We start from the raw sequence: 22,789 nt of genomic DNA, 5'->3' as shown, positions 1-22,789 counted from the left end.
TTATTAAGATTCAAGTACATTTTGACTCCATTTCAGGACAAAAACTACAAAAAACTAGGCGAAAATCATTAGATGACATCTATATTTCTCTGTTTACTAAATATTTTGGGTGGATTTTTCTTGCCAATTATTTTTTCTCAATCCTTGAAGGGTGCACTTTAAGATTTTGCCAGGGACCAGGCTGAAGTAATGTCCCATGGGGTTCATTTTGAACACTTTTTACAAAACCCTGGTACAAAATCCGAAAATGGAAAAAATAGAAAATAGCATATCTTTTGAACCATACATGCTACAGGGACAAATGAACACATTTTCCATACAATTTGGACCCAGGGAATCCATTAAAATGGTTATTATTAAGATTCAAGCATATTTTGACTCCATTTCAGGACAAAAACTACAAAAAACTAGGCGAAAATCGTCAGATCACATCTATATTTCTCTGTTTACGAAATATTTTGGGTGGATTTTTCTTGCCAATTATTTTTTCTCAATCCTTGAAGGGTGCACTTTAAGATTCTGCCAGGTACCAGGCTGAAGTAATGTCCCATGGGGTTCATTTTGAACCCTTTCTTACACATATCTTAACCAAACCCGAAATAGAAAAAGTAGAGAGCAGCATAACTTTTGAAGTGCTCATCATAAAGAGACAAATGAACACAGTTTTCCATACAAGTTTGACCAAAGGAATGCATTAAAATGGTTATTAGAAAGATTCAAGCACATCTTGACTCCATTTCTGGACAAAAATCACACAAAAACAACAGGCGGGCTGATAGTCCAGCAGCTACGCGCAATATTTCGATGGAACCGTTCACTTTATGATACAAGCATGAAATTTGGCACACTGTTAGAGCATGCCCTTAGGATCATTTTTGGCTATAGGGCCATCGCAGATTTGTCCCGTGGTAACCGTGGCTACCATTTTTCCAAACGGCTGCCACCTGCTGTGATTTTACCTGTAACTCAGGTTCTAGACCACCTAGGGTCTTGATCCTGGTGGCTAATCCTACATTTTCAAGGATGAGGAATACAGTGGTACTATATTCAACACGCTAGCAACTACCTAACTACATATTTCTGGCATTCAGTTAATTAAATAATAGTAAAAACCATCAAAATATCTATTTTGGTTTAGTATATTGTACATGTTTTCTAAGATGTTGACAGATATGCCATGAAATGCATGTGTGTTTTTGGCAATGGCCAAAGTGGAACTATACAGCAGTACAGAGACAGGATAGCATTTAGCCTAAAGGCATATTTAACAAAGCCAAAGAGGAAAGAAAGTGTGACAACACAAAGTTGCGTTTGATGACACAGTCCACCACAGTAGCAAAGGGCAGTGCACTGAAGTGCTGCCTTGGCACATTTGCATCTTCCACAACGCCCCTTTTTGCAACCACAGGGTTGCAAAAAGGGGGGAGTCCATCAGTCGTTGTACCTTTTTGGGTGAACAGCTGCTTCTGTGATTCCTAGCTGCTAGTGCGGTCATACAGCAATACCACAAATCGCTCAAGAGGCTCCATAAAGTCATCTACGGTGTCTGGTGTAGTAGCCAAGGCACAGAGGGCACGAGTCACATCACTGAAGTTCTTCCATGTGTCCCATGTCGTCTTCTTGCCCCTGCCTCCAAATGATGACACAGTGTCACAACCAGTAAAGGCAAGGAACATCTTGGCAAGGCTTCACATCGATCTGAGCCTAATGCCCTCACCATCTCATGAACTGCTAAATGCCGGGAACTATTCCCAGCTCCAAAGGCAACCCACAGCTGAGCAATGTTGAGGCGTTGGGCTGCCGTCACTGCCAGTACCAGCACATCTGTGTCAACGGTGTATATAGGGAGGTTGTCATACCGTTCCTTCACAGCATCTTCCAGGTGTAGTATGATGCGTGTTTCAACCTCCTCATGTGTGCATGGTGCAAGACCTGATGTATCTCGGGGCTGAGTACAGACAACCTAAGCATGATGAGTGCTGAAGTTCATCCCACACAACATCAACTTTGCAGACATGCTCCAGCTGAGACTGGACTGGATGTATGGCAAGAACACGTGCTGTGCATAATCTGAAAATATCTTTGCAGCACCAGGTCGCAGCATGTTCACGATAGGAGCCCCGTCAAGGATGATGACCTGGACAGTGGGAATGGATGCATTTTCATGTGAAGGAACCAGGTCCATCAAACAGCCCACCAAGTCTGACTTGGTACCAGTTCTCAGCTTGCCCATTTGTGACAGTGCTGTTGGACATGCCTGGTTTTCATGCTCAAAGAACTCATCCTGATTTCCATCATGTGTCTGTGATGCAATATAGAGCCTTGAGAACAAGGAACAGTCATTCTGCAGGGATGATATTTGTTGTTGAGACTTGGATTTTTCTTGGACTGGAGGCCAGCTAATTAGAGGGAGTTTTTTTCTCCTGGTGGGATTGTTAATGGGCTTTGGCTGGTTGGCTGAGCCATCCAGTGGCATTCCTGGAAATTGGCCGGAGTATCTATGCATTGATGAGAACAAAACTGAGCCGTTCTCCCTCCTGGCAACTTGTGTTACATCCCTTGCCTCTGAGAAACAGGTAATCAGCACAGGGACAGGCCGTGGTTGCAGTACTTGAACTCCCCTCCCCAGGTGAGTGGGGATGGAAGAGGAAGGACACAGGCAGGTCAATGAATGAATGAATGAATGAATAATTTAACCCACTTTTTTAAACCTGTAAAATGTGTCATGTGACAACAAGGTTGATTCTGATTCTGACAGGTGGATGGGAAGTTCACTGGATCACACGACCAGAAGCAAGCCTGGCATGTTGCGACCTCCTCCACTGTGGTTGCAAAAAGGGGCGTTGCAGAAGATGCAAATGTGCCAAGGCAGCACTTCAGTGCACTGCCCTTTGCTACTGTGGTGGACTGTGTCATCAAACGCAACTTTGTGTTGTCACACTTTCTTTCCTCTTTGGCTTTATTAAAAATGCCTTTAGGCTAAATGGTATCCTGTCTCTGTACTGCTGTATAGTTCCACTTTGGCCATTGCCATAAACACACATGCATTTCATCTGTCAACATCTTAGAAAACATGTACAGTACAGTGGTGGAAAAAAGTTTTCGGACACCCCATGCAATTGTTGAAATATTGCATTAACAAATCACTCTTAAGTCTTCTAGTGCAATTTCTTTTAGTACAGTCACAGCCAAAATACTAAACAAATCCTAAAAAAGCCATTAAAAACTTAAAATGGATTGGTTCCATAAAAATACATAAGAAATTTTGAGTATTGGGTCATTTTGGTACCAGTGATGAAGGTCGTTCTTTTTATTAAAAGACACAATTTTTGTTGCCAAGCTTGGTGTCTATATAAAGCAGCACATCTGAAAGTTCTTCAGACACAAAAATGGCTAAAACCAGGAACCTAACGCAGGAAACACGTCTGAAGATAAAGATTCAACTGTCAAGAATTTATTTTTGTTAGTTTTTCTTGTAAACAATAAACAAAAAAATATAATGTGTATTTGTTTGTATCTGTCTAATGGAGCCACACCTTTTGAAACACAAAAAAGATTTTTCCACATGATAATATTTGAGATTGTGTAAAATTTTAAGGGTGTCCGAAAACTTTTTTCCACCACGGTATACTCTACCAAAATAAATATTTTGATGGTTTTTACTATTATTTAATTAACTGAATGCCAGAAATATGTAGTTAGGTAGTTGCTAGCGTGTTGAATATAGTACCACTGTATTCCTCATCCTTGAAAATGTAGGATTAGCCACCAGGATCAAGACCCTAGGTGTTCCAGAACCTGAGTTACAGGTAAAATCACAGCAGGTGGCAGCCGTTTGGAAAAATGGTAGCCACGGTTACCACAGGACAAATCTGCGATGGCCCTATAGCCAAAAATGATCCTAAGGGCATGCTCTAACAGTGTGCCAAATTTCATGCTTGTATCATAAAGTGAACGGTTCCATCGAAATATTGCGCGTAGCTGCTGGACTATCAGCCCGCCTGTTGTTTTTGTGTGATTTTTGTCCAGAAATGGAGTCAAGATGTGCTTGAATCTTTCTAAAAACCATTTTAATGCATTCCTTTGGTCAAACTTGTATGGAAAACTGTGTTCATTTGTCTCTTTATGATGAGCACTTCAAAAGTTATGCTGCTCTCTACTTTTTCTATTTCGGGTTTGGTTAAGATATGTGTAAGAAAGGGTTCAAAATGAACCCCATGGGACATTACGTCAGCCTGGTACCTGGCAGAATCTTAAAGTGCACCCTTCAAGGATTGAGAAAAAATTAAAGCTGCAAGCAGCGTTGGTCGGCCCTCGCACCGGTGCCGGTCCGCCACGATGTTTGAAGTGCAGACATTTCATCCATTTTTCCCATTTGTAAGGGTATTTTTCGGTGCTTTCAGTTGGAAAGAGTTTTGGGCTTTTATTTTGAAAGGCCCAGGATGTCCTAGTGTGTGAGTGACATGAGTACTGCGCTAATACATGAGCAGCTGTGTCATAATCAGACCAAAATGCAGGCAGACAGAGAAATCCACATTCAATCCAATGGAGAAATCGATAAAAACCCACATCTGTTTGAGGTAACGCCGCTCGGACATCGTTTGACTTACGGACGTGATTCGAAGTTTAAACAAGGCACAAGACTCGGCTCTATAAATCTCATATTTACACTATTTTGCTATCTTGTACCATTTTTGAATTATGGCAGTTTAAGTTTGACTGTTTTCTTTGCTCCCGCTGACGGTTTATAATGGGTGTGTATTGCGGAATTGTCAGTTGGCTAGAGTGAGTCACATGACCGGGCAGAGTGCAGAGGAGAGGACACCAGGGTCCAAAATGGTCGAAAAGTCTTCACAGCGGTCACAAACTTGTTCCAATTTAAAAATTAATTTCATATTTTTGTAGGAATTTTCGTCCTCTTTCGTGTGGCATAATTTTCGAAGCCGTGCGACATTTACTTTAGACGCCAGGGGCCTAATTAGCGCCAAGTGTGCACCTCTTCACGCCAAACTCCATGGAAAAAACGACGCCCTCGAGGTTCAAATTAATAATAATTCCTTCAGAACTTTTGTTAAGCACGGTATCCTCTGTCATGTATTAGCATTTCAAGCCGCCATGATTTACCGCCTCGGAGGAGATAAATTTTGTTCAACGCGCAATTTCGGGGCCCGACTTTTACTTTGAAAGGCAAATTGCGGACTTCCTGTTGGTTTTAGGTGGGGGCGGCGAGCACGAAAGATGTCGGGCTCGATGAGATCTACGTTTCGGCGTTGGTTTGGTCTTTCTATCACATTCCTGTGGGCCGCAGCGGCCGCCTTCGTGTGCCTTTTTGTGCCTAGGTGGCGCTAGCGAGCCCATTTTTGTACTTTGGGGGTCCGAGTTGCCATTTTATCGAATTTTTCGCCAGACCGGAGGTGCGTGCCGAATTTGGTGAGTTTTTGAGCACGTTTAGGGGGTCAAATTAAGGCCGAATGACACGATATAATAATAAGAAGAAGAAGAAAAAGAAACAGTACAAAAACAATAGGCCCTCTCTCCGATGGAGGGCGAGGGCCTAATAATTGGCAAGAAAAATCCACCCAAAATATTTCGTAAACAGAGAAATATAGATGTCATCTAATGATTTTCGCCTAGTTTTTTGTAGTTTTTGTCCTGAAATGGAGTCAAAATGTACTTGAATCTTAATAATAACCATTTTAATGGATTCCCTGGGTCCAAATTGTATGAAAAAATGTGTTCATTTGTCCCTGTAGCATGTATGGTTCAAAAGATATGCTATTTTCTATTTTTTCCACTTTTGGATTTTGTACCAGGGTTTTGTAAAAAGTGTTCAAAATGAACCCCATGGGACATTACTTCAGCCTGGTCCCTGGCAAAATCTTAAAGTGCACCCTTCAAGGATTGAGAAAAAATAATTGGCAAGAAAAATCCACCCAAAATATTTAGTAAACAGAGAAATATAGATGTCATCTAATGATTTTCGCCTAGTTAGGCCCGAGCCCTCCCTTAGGGAGAAGGGCCTATTGTTTTTGTACCGTTTCTTTTTTTATTCTTACGTGTCATTCGGCCTTAATTTGACCCCCTAAACATGCTCAAAAACTCACCAAATTTGGCACGCCCCCCAGGTCTGGTGAAAAATTCGATAAAATGGAAAAACGCACCCCCTAAGTGCAAAAATGGGCTCTCTAGCACCACCTAGGCACACTAAATCGGCCGTTGCGGCCCACAGGAATGTGATAGAGAGACCAAACCAACGCCGAAACGTAGGTCTCATTAAGGCCGACGAAAAATGTCGTGAAGACCGAAGCCCTAAAACCAACAGGAAGCCCGCAATTTGCCTTTCAAAGTAAAAGTCGGGCCCGAAATTGCGCATTACACAAAAATTATCTCCTCCGAGGCCGTAAATCGTGGCGGCTCAAAAAGCTAATACATGAAAGAGGATACAGTGCTTAACAAAACTTCTGAAGGATTTCGTCATTCCGGCCTTAGTTTTTAAATGATAAGCCCTCGAAGTCGGCAACGCCGACTTCGAGGGCGTCGTTTTTTCCATGGAGTTTGGCGTGAAGAGGCGCACACTTGGCGCTAATGAGGCCCCTGCCATCTAAAGTAAACGTCGCACGGCTTCGAAAATTATGCCACACGAAAGAGGACGAAAATTCCTACAAAAATATGAAAATAATTTTTAAATTGGAACAAGTTTGTGGCCGCTGTCAAGACTTTTCCAACATTTTGGACCCTGGTGTCCTCTCCTCTGCACTCTGCCCGGTCATGTGACTCACTCTAGCCAACTGACAATTCCGCAATACACACCCATTATAAACCGTCAGCAGGGGCAGAAAAAACACTCAAACTAAAACTGCCAAAACTCAAACACGGTAAAAGATAGTAAAATCATGTAAATACAAGATTTATAGAGCCGAGTCTTGTGCCTTGTTTAAACTTTGAACTGCGTCTGTAACTGAAACGATGCCCGAGCGGCGCTACCTCAAAGAGAGGTGGGTTTGATCGAATTTTCCATTGGATTGCATGGGGATTTCTCTATCTGCCTGCATTTCGGTCTGATCATGACACAGCTGCCAGTACTCATGTATTAGCGCAGTACTCATGTCACTCACACACTAGGACATCCTAGGCCTTTCAAAATAAAAGCCCAAAACTCTTTCCAACTGAAAGCACCGAAAAATACCCTGACAAATGGGAAAAATGGTTGAATTGTCTGCACTTCAATGACACGAACATCGTGGCGGACCGGCACCGGTGCGAGGGCCGACCAACGCTGCTTGCAGCTTTAATTTTTTGTAGTTTTTGTCCTGAAATGGAGTCAAAATGTACTTGAATCTTAATAATAACCATTTTAATGGATTCCCTGGGTCCAAATTGTATGGAAAAATGTGTTCATTTGTCCCTGTAGCATGTATGGTTCAAAAGATATGCTATTTTCTATTTTTTCCATTTTCGGATTTTGTACCAGGGTTTTGTAAAAAGTGTTCAAAATGAACCCCATGGGACATTACTTCAGCCTGGTCCCTGGCAAAATCTTAAAGTGCACCCTTCAAGGATTGAGAAAAAATAATTGGCAAGAAAAATCCACCCAAAATATTTAGTAAACAGAGAAATATAGATGTCATCTAATGATTTTCGCCTAGTTTTTTGTAGTTTTTGTCCTGAAATGGAGTCAAAATGTACTTGAATCTTAATAATAACCATTTTAATGGATTCCCTGGGTCCAAATTGTATGGAAAAATGTGTTCATTTGTTCCTGTAGCATGTATGGTTCAAAAGTTATGCTATTTTCTATGTTTTCCATTTTCGGATTTTGAACCAGGGTTTTGTAAGAAAGGGTTAAAAATGAACCCCATGGGACATTATTTCAGCTTGGTACCTGGCAGATTCTTAAAATACACCCTTCAAGGATTTAGAAAAAGCAGGTCCCGATAAAAAACCCACCCTATGCGCGTGGACCCCCCTTTCCAACTAGACTATATGTTATACAAGTCTTTCTTCAATCTTGCGCCACTTTGAAATAATGACATAATGTCCACAGCCAAACCCAACTGCAAATTTAAGTCTTCAGCTTATTATCTATGATGCACACATGGGTAAACATACACCGTGCTCCCTCTCCCTCCATCCCAGCCCGCCAGCACAGTGCGTTCCGTTCGACCAATCAGAGTCAAGGATTCAAATCAACTTTGCAGCTAACGGCCAAACTGACGCAGCATCTCATGGTCAGGTTTCCGTTCGTAGGGAAGCGTACTTTGGCGAGAAATCATGTCGTTTCCCAGGTTTGCTTTATTTTATTTCCCTGATTCGGACTTGGTGAGGGTGGACAGCACAGACATAATAAGAAGAGAACACAGAAGAGCAGAGTACCGGGTCAGCTCCCGCGAACAGCTTCACAGTGAAGAGGGCTACGTAGAGGTGTGTCTGCCAAGTCGAGTCAGAGGTGGACAGACCAAAGTACTGGCAGCAAAAATACTTCTTCTTGGTGGTAAGTTCGTTATTGTTGGATAGACAGCACAACTGTGAGACTAACTTTAGGGAAAAAAAGTCCTTTCTTTTTTTCCCTCGACGGTCAGTGCTGGTGTGTATTCGCTAATGTTAGCTAACTCGTGGAATGCTAATGTTAACTGCTATTACACTGATGCTAACGTAGTGATACTTACAAGGTAGCTTTTTGGCAACTTTGTGAGTATAACATCACAAGCTCAATCATTTGTCTGTCTGATAAAACAACTAACGTTAACGTTATAAAAACGTGACTTTTTTTGTGCTAAACTGTTTATCAGTACCTGTGCAGTAATTCATTCAATGGCACAAAAATGTGCTTTTAATTAAAATTGTAAATAAGGCAGTTGCACAGCAATTCATTGAAATCGATTAAGTTGTGTTTTTCTTTTAACCTTTTGTTGAATTCTTTTGATGGAGTTTGCAGTCCCTGCTTTGCTGCATTCTGACTTGTTTCAAGTCAAGACAGACATCTTAGGTAACATTGGTGTTTGTTTTTGTTCAGCCCAGTTTGAAAACCTTACTTATTACCTTTGTTTTGTTTGTTTTCCTATATATTTGTGATTACAGAAGCGTACAAAGATTTAATTGTGAAAAGGGATGCTTTCAAGAGAGGAGAGGACATCTGGGAGACCAGTCCACAGAGAGAAAAAGAAGTTGCTGTGGCTGCGAAGGTATATTTTGATTATCTTACCCATACAGCAACATCATTATTGCACTGTTATTCTATAATATGTTATTTTAGAAGAAGAAAAGACACTAATCATAATTTGCCTCTATGCTTTTTGTATATTTTTTGTGAAATTTTAAGTAAAATGTATTGTTTTCAGCTCACAAGTGCATCCCAAAGGGCTGCTGCTGTTGCAATCGGAGATCATCTTAAGAGAGAAATCCAGACCTTGCGCAGAAGTACTGGAGCTCCTCTAACCTACAATCCAGTGTCAGATGATTCAGATAACACTGACATCGACTTGTTTGAAAACACGGAGCAGAGACGAGCAAGGAAGAGAACAGTAAGTAATTTTAATTACGTCAATGAATCTCCAAGTAGCTTTCGTTTTCTTTAAGCCATGTGTCACACTGAAAAAATGTTAAAGGATAATAATGGTTTATTTCAACCTAGCCTATTTCCCATTAATGTGGTTACTGTGGCCCTGTGTGCCATGCTAACTTTGAATTTTCCACTTCCGTTGTAGAGATTTTTGAGTCTGACCTAATGCAGGGTGATAGTTAAGACAGCAAGATGTCCCGGATGGAAATCCCTAAGAAAGTTAGCAATATACTCATTCCAGGCCGGTATGTTATGTGATTACTTTCAGTCAGACTGAAAACAAATATTTTAAAATGGTTCATGTAAAAATCTGGATTTTGTAGAAAGTTGCAGGAAGCTCAGGCAGGTCACCCGATTATATGCTGTTAGCACACTGTTTTGTGTGTCTCCTGGAAACTCTGCAACTGAGGCAAAATGTTAGCATGGCCTGTAGAGCCACAATAGCCACATTAATGGGAATACATCATGCTGAAATAAACAAGAATTTTCCTCTAATACTGGATGCAAAATACCCTGTCACCCACACAGGTTGCTTAGTTTGCTTCCAATTATAACACAATTTATCTTAATCTGTTTTTGTGATTGATCTCTGCTCACTGTAAACCTTGGTATTGAGCCTCTTTTAACCTTGTGTCCAATGTAACATGTTTACAGGCTGTGCTGGATAGTGACAACGAACAAGAGGATGAAAATGGAAATCAAGGGGATGAGAACAGTTTGCAAAGGACATCTCCCCCAAACATCCATGTTGAGCTTGATGAGAATGTAGTCAAAGCTTTGAAAGGTAATTGAGTACGCATGAAAATGTAGATGTGAAACATATTTTATGAATGACTCAATCCTAGCTACCGTAACTGTGTATAATTAACATAATTGCAACTGCATGTTTTTCTTTTAGAGCTTCTGAGATTGTTGCGTCACTCAAAGACGTCTTAGAGACCATGAAGAGAGAGTCATCTTCTTACATCTCAAGTTCAAGCACAAGTTCCAGTGAGCTGTGTATTCCTGCAAGCTCAGAAATGGTTAGAAGACTGTATGATAATCAAAATTTTGTAGTTGTAACAATGATTTAATTCATTTTAAATTTTTATTCTGTTTTGTGTACAAGCACTTCAGAAAGCAGTAGCATGGTGCCTTCTTTTTATTTTGTGTGAATCACTGTTATAACATCTAGTCTTGTTTCTCATTCTACCCAGATTGCCCTGGATGATTCTGATGTTACAGTCCCCAGGAGGATGTTTGAAAGACTCAACAAATCACGAGTTTCTCTCTTCACCCAAGACCTGGCCGTGCTGATTTTTGGGAGAGACACACTGGCCCGATCCACACTCACAGGGAAATCTGGAACTCCGTCCTCAAAGGACCAGTTGGACCCTCACAAGGTCAATGTGCTCACAGGTATGTGTGACTCCCGTACATGAAAACCTTTCTTGTTCTACATACATGTCAAGAGGGTCTGACTATAATAAACAAATATAATTGATAAATAAATGTTTTAAAAATATTGCCATACATGTAGGTAATTATTGGCTGGGTACGACACGGTTAAACTACTTCACAAATTGATTGGACATTGCATAGTTGTTCAGCAAATCTTAATGTTTTTGGTTATTTGTTGTACCTCTGTAATAGCATTTCATCATGCATGAACTCTTTGGCTGAATATACATAAAAGATTATTGTTACTTTTCTAATCATGTTAACATGAAAGACCTTAGCATTAAATGGGCTGGCTGCCATGTGGAAAAACATTTCACTCTGAAAGGTTAACATCTGAAAAAAACTTAGAATGGTTAGAGAAATGTTGTGATGTCATATTGTGTTGCAACAACTTTGGAGCAAAGGAAAAATATTCACACAAGGGTACAAAACTGTAATCAGTGGTCAGTTTTGCTTTTATATTTTAAAAGTGTCTTTTTCTCTTACACAGACATAGTGATAAAGCAGTTTCCAAATACCACCGTGTCTGAAGTGCGAGCCCTCATTCGCAGAAAATGCAACAATGAGTCCTTCGCAAAGAAAACTGACCCCCCACTTGAAGGATGAAGATGGTGACATTTACGTTTTTTAGTTTCAGTGTTTGATTAACCATTTGCAGGTGTTACTTGAGTTTGTTATTCCTTTTCTGCACTTTGTTTATTGTTGTGTAGTATCCTGTGTTTCGTGCAGATACATACATACATACAAGGCATGGTGATGCACTCTTAGTTCTCATTAATGATTAAATATTTGTTGTCTCCTTTAACTGAAATGTACTGTAAATTGTTTAAAAGTAATTCTGTCATATCATTTCACTGATATGGATTATATATTTGTTTGAAGTTTGACATATGTTGTACTTTTTAATGTACACACAGAATTCATTTTTGTAATGTATACAAGATATACATTAAAGTTTTGCAGGTCTCTGGTTGTATGTGTGTTTTTAAGTATATTATTTTACAGATTTTTATTGTGCTGAAAGGGCATTTGTAGTGTATTTTTAATGCATTAATAATTAATACAAAAATAACAATAATAATATAATAATATTAAACAGCTTTTTAATATACTAATAGTGACTCTTTGAGTATACTATTAATAAATTACTAATAAGCTGATATGCTATTGAAAATGTGCAGGAAACATATTTATATGATATTACAACTATATTCAGACTATGCTTGTAGTATGGCACAGAAGTGTATTTTAAATGTCATTTAAAGAAGTACATTTAAAATCCACTAAAGGTACTGAAAGTTGTTCCATTTTAACACAACTAAGTATGTTAAAATATACTGCAATTAGCTTAAAATATTACTTAAGTGCCTCTAAAAGAACACTTAACATACTGAAAGTTGTTCCAAATTAACACATTTGATGTGCACTTAGTATAGGTCAATTTAAATATAATAAGTTCATCAGAAAAAAGCACTACTTTAGTATATTTCTTTTTCACCTGGGACAAGACTTCAGAGGACACATTACACAGAGAGGCAGGGAGAAGCTGCAGGACAAGCAGGATAGCTTGATGAGCAACGCACAGCAGTGGAGGATTACGTGCTCTTTATTGCAATAGTTGTAAATCATAACTTAGCTCGACGAGGATGGGATTCGAACCCACGCGTGCAGAGCACAATGGATTAGCAGTCCTTCGCCTTAACCACTCGGCCACCTCGTCCGACTATCACCTTTAGCTGCAGCGCCCCCCTCTGTCAAAAACCACATCCACATCTGTTAACCACTTCATGAAATTGATGTGTATGTATTTAGATATTTGGTGAACTAAAACCATTGGAGGACCACGTGCTCTTTATTACAATAGCTGTAAATCAGAACTTTAGTCGACGAGGATGGGATTCCTGCATGTTTCCACGCAGGATGATTGGAGTGTGGCAAAAAAAAAAAAAAAAAAAAAGATTGTAGTTCCGCGAGCTTATCGGCATGAAATTTTGAAATTGGCACATGACAACACACATGCTGGTCATTTAGGCGTGAACAAAACGTATGATCGCATTTTGCGATGCTTCTACGGGCCGGGATTAAAATGAGATGTGCGGCAACACTGTAAACTATGCCATGTCTTCTAAGTCTCTGGTAAGCCTAATCAGCCCATCTCTCCATACCCGCTTTATCCCATACCGGTTGCTGGTGAGCCGTTCGAGCGCGTTATTGTAGACTGTGTTGGTGTCATGTCAAAAAAGCGATTTTGAGTGTTGTTATGTTTTGTCTCGTGATTTCCTGTTTTATTTTGAAATTTTACTTCCCTCTCGTTTCAGATCACTTGCCCTTCTCCTTGTGTGTTTCCCCTGGTCTGATTGTCTTACCCGCCGTGATTGTTTCTACCCGTTCCCTATTACCTTGTGTGTGTATTTATAGTCTGCGTTTCCCTTTGTCCTGTGCCAGTTCGTCTTGTGTCGTCTTGCCAAGAGAACCACGCCATATCTTGTCAGATTACTGATTACCTAATCTAAAGATTAAGTAATCAGTACCCAAAAAGTGAATTCTTATGTAGCACTGTACTGAAAGACAAACAAAATCCAACATTGTATGGTTAAAGTATAAATATAGATGCATGTTTATACAATGCAACTAAAAGGTGTGAGAAAGGGCGTCAGCCATCACGTTTTCAGTACCTTTAATGTGGCGAACATCTTAATTATAAAGCCGCAAAAATAATGCTGCACGCTGCAGGTTAGGCCACTGCCACACCTCTTGACCAGTCGTCTTCAGTAGCAGCAGTGGTGGAAGAAGCATTCAGATCGTAAAATTTGTTTACAAACATGGCAATACTGCAGTGCAAAAGTACTTTGCTATAGGTAAAAATCCTGCATTCAAAATCTTAATCTTACAAAACTGTTAGCATCAAAATGTGATGGGTTACTTTATATACTACAGTAAATGGAATTGGAAATGGAAATGGAGTGCTGTAAAAAGTACAATATTTCCTTAAGAAATATAGCACTGAAAGCCATACATATGATGCTGGCTTTAGTGTCACTTAGAAATCTCAACATTTCTGGAAAGTGCATTTTGTAGAGGTGATAATTTTTATTGAGGGTAGAAGTGTGACCTTTTGCAATTATCACATAAGCCCCCGGTCATGTGATGAATTGCAAGAGGGTGTAAGGGAGTGGGGGGTAGTGGAGTGTGAGAGTGGAGAGTGGAGGAGTGGGGTGTAGGGGAGTGTGTGAGAGGGAGTGGGGGTGTGGTGGGTTGGGAAGTGTGGAGTGTGTGAGAGGGAGTGGGGGTGTGGTGGGTTGGGAAGTGTGGAGTGTGTGAGAGGGAGTGGGGGTGTGGTGGGTTGGGAAGTGTGGAGTGTGTGAGAGGGAGTGGGGGTGTGGTGGGTTGGGAAGTGTGGAGTGTGGAGTGGGTGGTGTAAGGAGTCCCTGATGGAAATGAACTCCTCTTAATCCTCCTGGGTGTTGTTCTTTGTTCGTCTCCCGGACCTCGTGAGTCTTGTCAGCCAGCTAGCTTTCTTCTTTGCTGGTTCTTTGCTCTGACCTTCCAGCTGCTGGCGAAGAGCCGACCTTTCCATTTCGCAAGCCTCAAACTTGATGGTGAGCTCGTCCATCTCTTGATGGAGAGCTGTGTTCTTGAGGCCAAGAGCTTTCTTCTGCTCAGCCTCTGCCGTCACCTTGCTCATGAGATTCTGGATTTCCAGATCCTTTTCCACCATTTCCCTCCGCAATGTCCTCTCCTTTTCTGAGGACCTCAGCATGGCAGTTTGTTGCTGCTTGCTGAAGTCTCTCTCTTTTTCAATGAGATTTTTGAGCACCGTCATATTCTCATTAAGCATCATCTTACTCTGTCGGAGAGTATCTCTCTCTGACGTCATCGTTTGGAGCTTAATGGTGGCTTCTTTGGTGCTAGAGGACATCTTGCTCTGGTGGTGCTCGATGGTTTGGCGGAGTGCTTTCTCGGTTTCAGCAGCCTTGAGGCTCATGGCCTCCATCTGGCTGTTTTTGGCCCTTTCTTTACGGAGTGCTTCTTGGAGCGCCTCCGTTTGTTTTTTCTGGACCTCATTTTCCTGGCGGAGGGTCTTTTCCAGGTTCTCATGTGCTGCAATCCGTTGATTGGCGCTGTGGAGCTCCTCTTTGAGTTTTTGAATGTCATCATTGACCGTCCTCATCGTGGCTTTAGTCTCATTGTTCAAGGCCTTTTCTTTGGTGAATTTTGCTTTGAGCCCATCAATTTTTTTTATGTTCACCTCATTTTCTTGGCGAAGCATGCTCTCAACGTTTTTTTGGTCCACAATCTGCTGGTTAGCGCTGTGGAGCCGCTGTTGGAGCTTCTGCACATCATCGCAGAAGCCCTTGTTGGAGTCATCGGACTTCGCCAGGAGGTGGACAAGGGCCTCGTTGTCTGTCTCTAAAGCCTTGAGGGCGGTGGCCTGTTGCTCCATGGCTTGACGGAGCTTTTCCATTTCAGCTTTGCAGGCCTGGAGCTCCGCAGCAAGTCTGCTCTTCTCTTCTCGGGAGTCATCCAATTCCTGAGCATTTCCCAGGGTCTCCGCAGGGGTCACTGTCTCACTGGAAGCCTTATTGCAGCTCACAGGAGTCAGGATGTCATTGGACTCTTCCAGAGAGTTTGGAGTGTTGATGATCCAAACGTCCCCTGATAAAGCAGTCACAATGTTAGCCCTGCGCTGCAACTCCTTCTCGGTAAGGTGGTTGCAGAAGGGACAGGATGACTTGCCAGAGACAGCCTTGATGGCATGCTCTGCCCCGAGACACACCTCACAGACTTTGTGTCGGTCATATGACATGATGAAACCGGACCTGCAAGATGGGCAATTGCGAATGACTCCGGTTGGTGACGTATTTTCAAGACCTTGTATCAGGGGTGTCGTTGCCTCCTGCTCCATGTCGTCCTCGGACGGCCGGCGGCGCCATGGCAGCACTGTTGGAGCTGCCGTTGCCTGCTGGCGTCTTCCTGGCAGACAGTAAGGGGCAGGCCTGGTTGGAGGCTTGGGCTTCTCTGGCTCCTGGGTGTCTTTCTTGAGATCCAGAGTTTCCTCAGTCTTGCCCACTTCTTTTGGCTGCTCCAGCTGGTCACAGCACTGTGGGATGGGGGCGCAGACTGGGGCCTCGGGGCCATCAGGCGCCTGGATGTCTTTGTCGAGATCCAGACTTTCCTCCATGCTGCCCACTTCTTGTTGCTGCTCCGGCTGGTCACAGCACTGTGGGGTGGGGGCACAGAGAGGGGCCTCGGGGCCATCACGCGCCTGGATGTCTTTGTCTAGATCCAGACTTTCCTCCATGCTGCCCACTTCCTGTGGCTGCTCCGGCTGGTCACAGCACTGTGGGGTGGGGGCACAGAGTGGGGCCTCGGGGCCATCACGTGCCTGGATGTCTTTGTCGAGATCCAGACATTCCTCCATGCTGCCCACTTCCTGTGGCTGCTCCGGCTGGTCACAGCACTGTGGGGTGGGGACACAGAGTGGGGCCTCGGGGCCATTCCCAGCATCAATGTTGTTCATCCATGCTGGCTCCAGGCTGGGTGCCAGTGCTCCTGCTGCCATTACAGTGGTCATACGCTGTATGGCAGCCTCCCGACGGCTTGCTGAAATGGAGTCAGGGTCCTGTGACTCCAGGGACTGTTGTAGCAGCTCTTTGGCCAGAGCTAACTTGCTACAATCAGTTGTCATCTTGCTCTTCAGCCAATCTGGCCGGAGGTCAGCGAAGTCTACGGGAGGGACCAGGGCATCCGCTCTGGTTGTGTTGTCCTCCTGGGGAGGAGGAGAGGGGGATGGTTCGGTGGGAGGGGACTGGTCAGCCTGACCCGGGGCAGAGCACTGTGGGGTGGGGACACAGAGTGGAGCCTCGGGGCCATTCCCAGCATCAATGTTGTTCATCCATGCTGGCTCTAGGCTGGGTGCCAGTGCTCCTGCTGCCATTACAGTGGTCATACGCTGTATGGCAGCCTCCTGACGGCTTGCTGAAGTGGAGTCAGGGTCCTGTGACTCCAGGGACTGTTGTAGCAGCTCTTTGGCCAGAGCTAACTTGCTACAATCAGTTGTCATCTTGCTCTTCAGCCAATCTGGCCGGAGGTCAGCGAGGTCTACGGGAGGGACCAGAGCATCCGCTCTGGTTGTGTTGTCCTCCTGGGGAGGAGGAGAGGGGGATGGTTCGGTGGGAGGGGACTGGTCAGCCTGACCCGGGGCAGAGTGCGCCTGTCGGCGGCTCTGCCGGCGGGGGGGCTTTGGAGGATTTTTCTTTTTGGGCATGGTCGTGTGGGAAAAAAGTTTAGTTGGGGGCACAGAGCTCCTCCCTTCGCGGGCTTATATGCAGTTTCATTATGACGTAGCGATGCCTAGCCGTGACGTCATAGGCCGATATAAGAACAGGGGAGATGGAATCATCCAGGGAGGAAAATGAACAATGTGTCATTTGCAATCAGCAGAGCTGCTGATTGCAAATCAGTTATTGTCTATTCTTATATAAGTTTGTCCGCGAAAAAGGAATTCATTGCAGTTATTGATTACCTGAACCTTAGTCAGAAACAGGATCCAAGACATTACCCCTAACTCAGTAAATTATTCTGATAATTTACTGACATAATTTTACAAATTCAAACGTTAAACTCTAAGTCAGTGTGGTGTATTAAGGTGGAACTGACACTGAAACACTTGTATTGAGTGCCGGGCAGGTGTCACTGCATTTCCGTTTTCAACGACAAGTTATTGTTGAAAATTATTATGATCAATTATCAGTACCTGAAAATGACCCACAAATATTTAAAATATAAACACAAACATCTATAATAACTAAATTAATTATATTACATTGAATCAAAGTATAACAATATTAACTATTTAAACACAGGATCAGAAATGGGTTTTTTTTTTTGTTTTTTTTTTTTTAGAACTCACACCTTGGAAATGCCAGCGAGAGAACGCAGGAAGCAGTTCAGTTTAAATTTCAGATAAGCTTGATCTTAGGTCGTCCATTCTCATACTAGACGAGTCTAACTAAGCCTGTCTGCCGCATAAATATTAAGACTGGCTTAACATGAGCGAAGAAAGTTAGCCACGTCTCCCCTGGGGAACATGCAGATGACAGCTTTGTTGCTATGGCAATAATCTGTTAGAACGGACATTACTACACTTAAATAAGTATCATGTCTATGTACTGAAGCCATGAGACAGCGACAGTGCAAACTAATTCATTTTTTGTTTCTCCAGTCTTGAAGATTCCTGCTGTCCCGCTCCGGGACTATGATATCTTCAGGTTTCCAGCACCGCGGACAGCTCCTGCTGCCGCCCTGGCCGCGGTGCTGGAACATTCAGGGCTGCCGTCCGTGCTGTCCCGCCTGTCCAGAGCTAAAAGTCACAGCAGAGACCTGGGTTTCATTCTGTGCCAGAGACTTTTCTATATGGAGTTTGCATGTCATGACATGTGAGCCATTTTGGCATGGGTTTGCTCTGGGGGCTCTGGTTTACCCTCACAGTCCACATGCAAGTCAAATGGATTGGAAGACTTTTTAAAATCTGCTTTTCTGATTTGATCCAAGATAATTTGAAAAACAAACAGCATAATATGGACCCCTGCATTAACAAAAACAAGCAATCAAACAAACAATTGCATTAAAGTAAATAAATTGTCTCTGAATAATAATAACATCTTTCTCTCTCTCTCTCTCTCTCTCTCTCTCTCTCTCTCTCTCTCTCATTGTGACATCACAGTCATTGTGACGTCATAAACCAAACATCACATTTGCTGGCAATGTGAAAATGAAAATTGAATTGAATTATATGTCGTTCTCTCTCTCTCTCTCTCTCTCTCTCTCTCTCTCTCTCTCTCTCTGACGTCACAGAGTGACACGTGATGTCATCAGCAAAGGTGGCGGTCCGCTGCCCCCAATCAATTCCGTAAGTGTGTGTGTGTGTGTGTGTGTGTGTGTGTGTGTGTGTGTGTGTGTGTGTGTGTGTGTGTAGCTGACAGTGTCATGGCTAACACTAAAAGTTTGATCACTGCACCTTTTTCTCCTTCCATTCCGACAGTCCTTCCTCATTCCTTGGAGGAGTTGAACACTACAGTGCGTATGCCACGGGAGCAACTTACTGTGGAGCAAAAACGTGATCCGTCTTTCACATCTCTCTTTGAGGCTGTTGTTTCAGGGGATGTAGTTGAAAACATGTCCACGGCTTACTACTTAAAACAAACTCACAGGAGAATGTGCGCACCTGTGCGGAAACTCTGATCCATGCGTACGGACATTTTGGAGACAGTGGAAACTGCACAAATAAATAAATCATTTGTATTCACCTATCAAACTTCCATTTTCAAATGATATGCCAGGGTGGGGCATCACTGACTGACGCGATCATTTGCTGAGGTGTGAAGTAGTTTTGTTGCATGCAGTGACACTCGTGCGTAATTACGCATGACGTTGGTACAGCAGGCCAACTTGATGCGTAACGCACAGTAAAGGAGGGACCTGCAGGCCGAGGAGCTAGAGTCACATATTTTTTTTATTATTATTATTATTTTTATTGCAATAGTTATATGTTACATTATTTGAAGAAGAAGAAGAAGAAGAAGAAGAAGAAGAAGGCCTACTTAATCTATTCATTTGTTCATCTGACATAATGAATTTCATTACAGTAAGTCATTCTCCAAACCACCGTAATGCATTCCACTATACCCAGCTTCTTTGTGCTTAGCGCGCCTGGCTGCTGCACTCTGGTTTCATTTGTCAAAGGCAGCAGCGGTGAAGTGCTTGTGTTTTGTAGGGTGCTTTTTTTTGTTTGTTTGTCTGCATTAACCATACCCAACCAGCATCTTTACCAATCAGATCCACTTATTGTCACAATATATTCATATATCCATTGCTTGGCTTAACACCCTGTAACCTTCTTCATAACTCAAGAAGACTCACGGGGGTCTTAGGACTGGCCGCCAACATTTAAATCATACAAATGCAAACAATGCTCAAGAAATCTGTGAAGTGCTCGTTGTGTTTTGCACAATGTATTCTGTGTAAGATGCCGACAAGACTTCAGAGGACACATTACACAGAGAGGCAGGGAGAAGCTGCAGGACAAGCAGGATAGCTTGATGAGCAACGCACAGCAGTGGAGGATTACGTGCTCTTTATTGCAATAGTTGTAAATCATAACTTAGCTCGACGAGGATGGGATTCGAACCCACGCGTGCAGAGCACAATGGATTAGCAGTCCATCGCCTTAACCACTCGGCCACCTCGTCTGACCGTCCCCTTCACCTGCAGCGCCCCCATCTGTCAAAAACACACCTACACCCGTCAACCACTGAACCAGATTCATGTGTAAGTATTTAGGTATTTGGTGAAGTAAAACCATTGCAACAATATGTATTCACATGTCACACCATATGAGTAATTAACAGGTTACAGAGTGAAAATGCACCTTCAACCAGTGTACATAGGTTAAGATTTGTGGAACACAGTTTACCATCTTTTCAGGCTGATATAACGCTTGATGATGTAATAAAGCAGTAAAACTGGTGTGCATCATGGCTGTTTGACCAGACAAACCTCTAGTTAACTCCATCTAGAAGAAGGTGTCACTTGTCAGTGTACCTATAAAGTAAATTTCAAAAAATGTACCAAATATTAATACTAATGATAATAACAATAGTCCATAAAAACATTTCCTATAGACACAAACAGATGTTCCTACATTTAATTCAATTTCATAATAAATGTATAAGTAAATCTAATGATATTTTAAGGCGATGGACTGCTAATCCATTGTGCTCTGCACGCGTGGGTTCGAATCCCATCCTCGTCGAGCAAAGTTATGTGTTACAACTATTGCAATAAAAAGTACGTAAACCTCCACTGCTGTGCGTTGCGCATCAAGCTATCCTGCAGCTTCTCCCTGCCTCTCTGTGTAATTTCTTGTCGGCTTCCTGCACAGAATACATTGTGCAAAACACAACATGTAATCCAGCACCTGCCCTTTAGACCTGTTCTGAATTTGGTGTTGGCAGAAATTCTCACTTGTACTAAGTTAATGGGTCCCTAGAAAAGAAAAATCACCGAGGTGCTCAGTTATGGCTGCCATCGGCTATGATGAAAATCTAACGTTTTTGTTTCTGAGAATATTTACATATGTAATACCTCCTCTAACTAATTATGGTCTGCAGAATTCATTTCTGGTATTGTTATGACCATTCTGGGGGATTTTGACCTTGAAAAGACATGGTAAAGGTCAAAGGTCAAGGCCATTTTGCTATTCTTAAGACCTTGGCCATAACTTGACCATTTTAGGGTAAATATTGGGTTTAATATCCTTATAATGAGCTGTTCATGTGCTCACGTTGTGTTCACGTTGTTGATCTACGTTGCTGCTGAGCTGCTGGCATCTTATCTGGCGTAATGCGCCTCGTGCGTAACAGGTCTCCATACAGCCATGCATCCAGAGCTGCGGCGTCCTGAGACGTCTTGCAGGAGGTTGATGTTGAGCTGAGACTTACTTAAAAAAAAAAAAAAAACGACTGACGCTCTGTTCTACAACTCTTCAATGTTATTTGAATAAATTCTGGATATTTACAACCCATGATGATAATTTCATAATTTAGTTGCTCCGGGTGTGGGGAATATGATGATGAGACAGCGCTGATGAAAAATTCAATATAATAAAGTGGGTTTATGAGTAATACATAATATGAAGGGAAATTAATAAGCGTGCGATAGGGGTCATTATACATACAATGATGGCTTTCACACAATTTATTTCAGCAATTTATCTTCAAATCAACACCTCACCATGTGCGCCGCCAGTTTCCCCTGTCAAAATGTTCGTACGCATGGGTGAGAGTTTCCGTGCAGGTGCTCACTTTCTTCCGTACGTTTGTTTTTATAGATCCCAACTTTTGCATGGGAAGTGACGTACGCCTCTTTCAGGCTCCTATTTGTGCCGACGCAACAGAAAGCTGAAAAAGACAATTAAGAGGACTGGTCCTCACCGGGATCTAATTTTAATATAACAACGCCCAGGATCCTCCAGGTGTGCGGCTCCAGGGTAAAAATGTGAATAATCGTTTTCGTCCCAATCGATGCTAAGTGACTTCATTAAAGTATTAACCACTCGGCCACCTCGTCCGACTATCACTTTTACCTGCTGTCAAAAACCACATCCACATCGCTCAACCACTTAATAAAATTGATGTGTATGAGTTTAGATATTTGGTGAACTAAAACCATTGGAGGACCACGTGCTCTTTATTACAATAGCTGTAAATCAGAACTTTAGTCGACGAGGATGGGATTCCTGCATGTTTCCACGCAGGATGATTGGAGTGTGGCAAAAAAAGATTGTAGTTCCGCGAGCTTATCGGCATGAAATTTTGAAATTGGCACATGACAACACACATGCTGGTGATTTAGGCGTGAACAAAACGTATGATCGCATTTTGCGATGCTTCTACGGGCCGGGATTAAAATGAGATGTGCGGCAACACTGTAAACTATGTCTCTGGTAAACCTAATCAGCCCATCTCTCCATACCCGCTTTATCCCATACCGATTGCTGGTGAGCCGTTCAGCGCGTTATTGTAGACTGTGTTGGTGTCATGTCAAGAAAGCGATTTTGAGTGTTGTTATGTTTTGTCTCGTGATTTTCTGTTTTATTTTGAAATTTTACTTCCCTCTCGTTTCAGGTCACTTGCCCTTCTCCTTGTGTGTTTCCCCTGGTCTGATTGTCTTCCCCGCCGTGATTGTTTCTACCCGTTCCCTATTACCTTGTGTGTGTATTTATAGTCT

General features: G+C 42.5%; 2 non-coding genes across 2 annotated transcripts; both read right to left on the bottom strand.

Annotated features, from left to right (window-relative positions):
• Positions 1–12,637: 12,637 nt before the first annotated feature.
• On the bottom strand, positions 12,638–12,719 carry trnas-gcu (transfer RNA serine (anticodon GCU)). The gene has a single exon. It is a non-coding gene; the product is annotated as a tRNA-Ser (tRNA).
• A 7,449-nt stretch (positions 12,720–20,168) lies between these two features.
• trnas-gcu (transfer RNA serine (anticodon GCU)) lies at positions 20,169–20,250 on the bottom strand. The gene has a single exon. It is a non-coding gene; the product is annotated as a tRNA-Ser (tRNA).
• Positions 20,251–22,789: the final 2,539 nt, after the last annotated feature.

Source organism: Myripristis murdjan, chromosome 22, assembly GCF_902150065.1.
Source record: "Myripristis murdjan chromosome 22, fMyrMur1.1, whole genome shotgun sequence".
Lineage (NCBI taxonomy): Eukaryota > Metazoa > Chordata > Actinopteri > Holocentriformes > Holocentridae > Myripristis > Myripristis murdjan.
The sequence above is the reverse complement of the archived record's forward strand: the minus strand, read 5'-3'. Positions and strand labels throughout refer to the sequence as shown.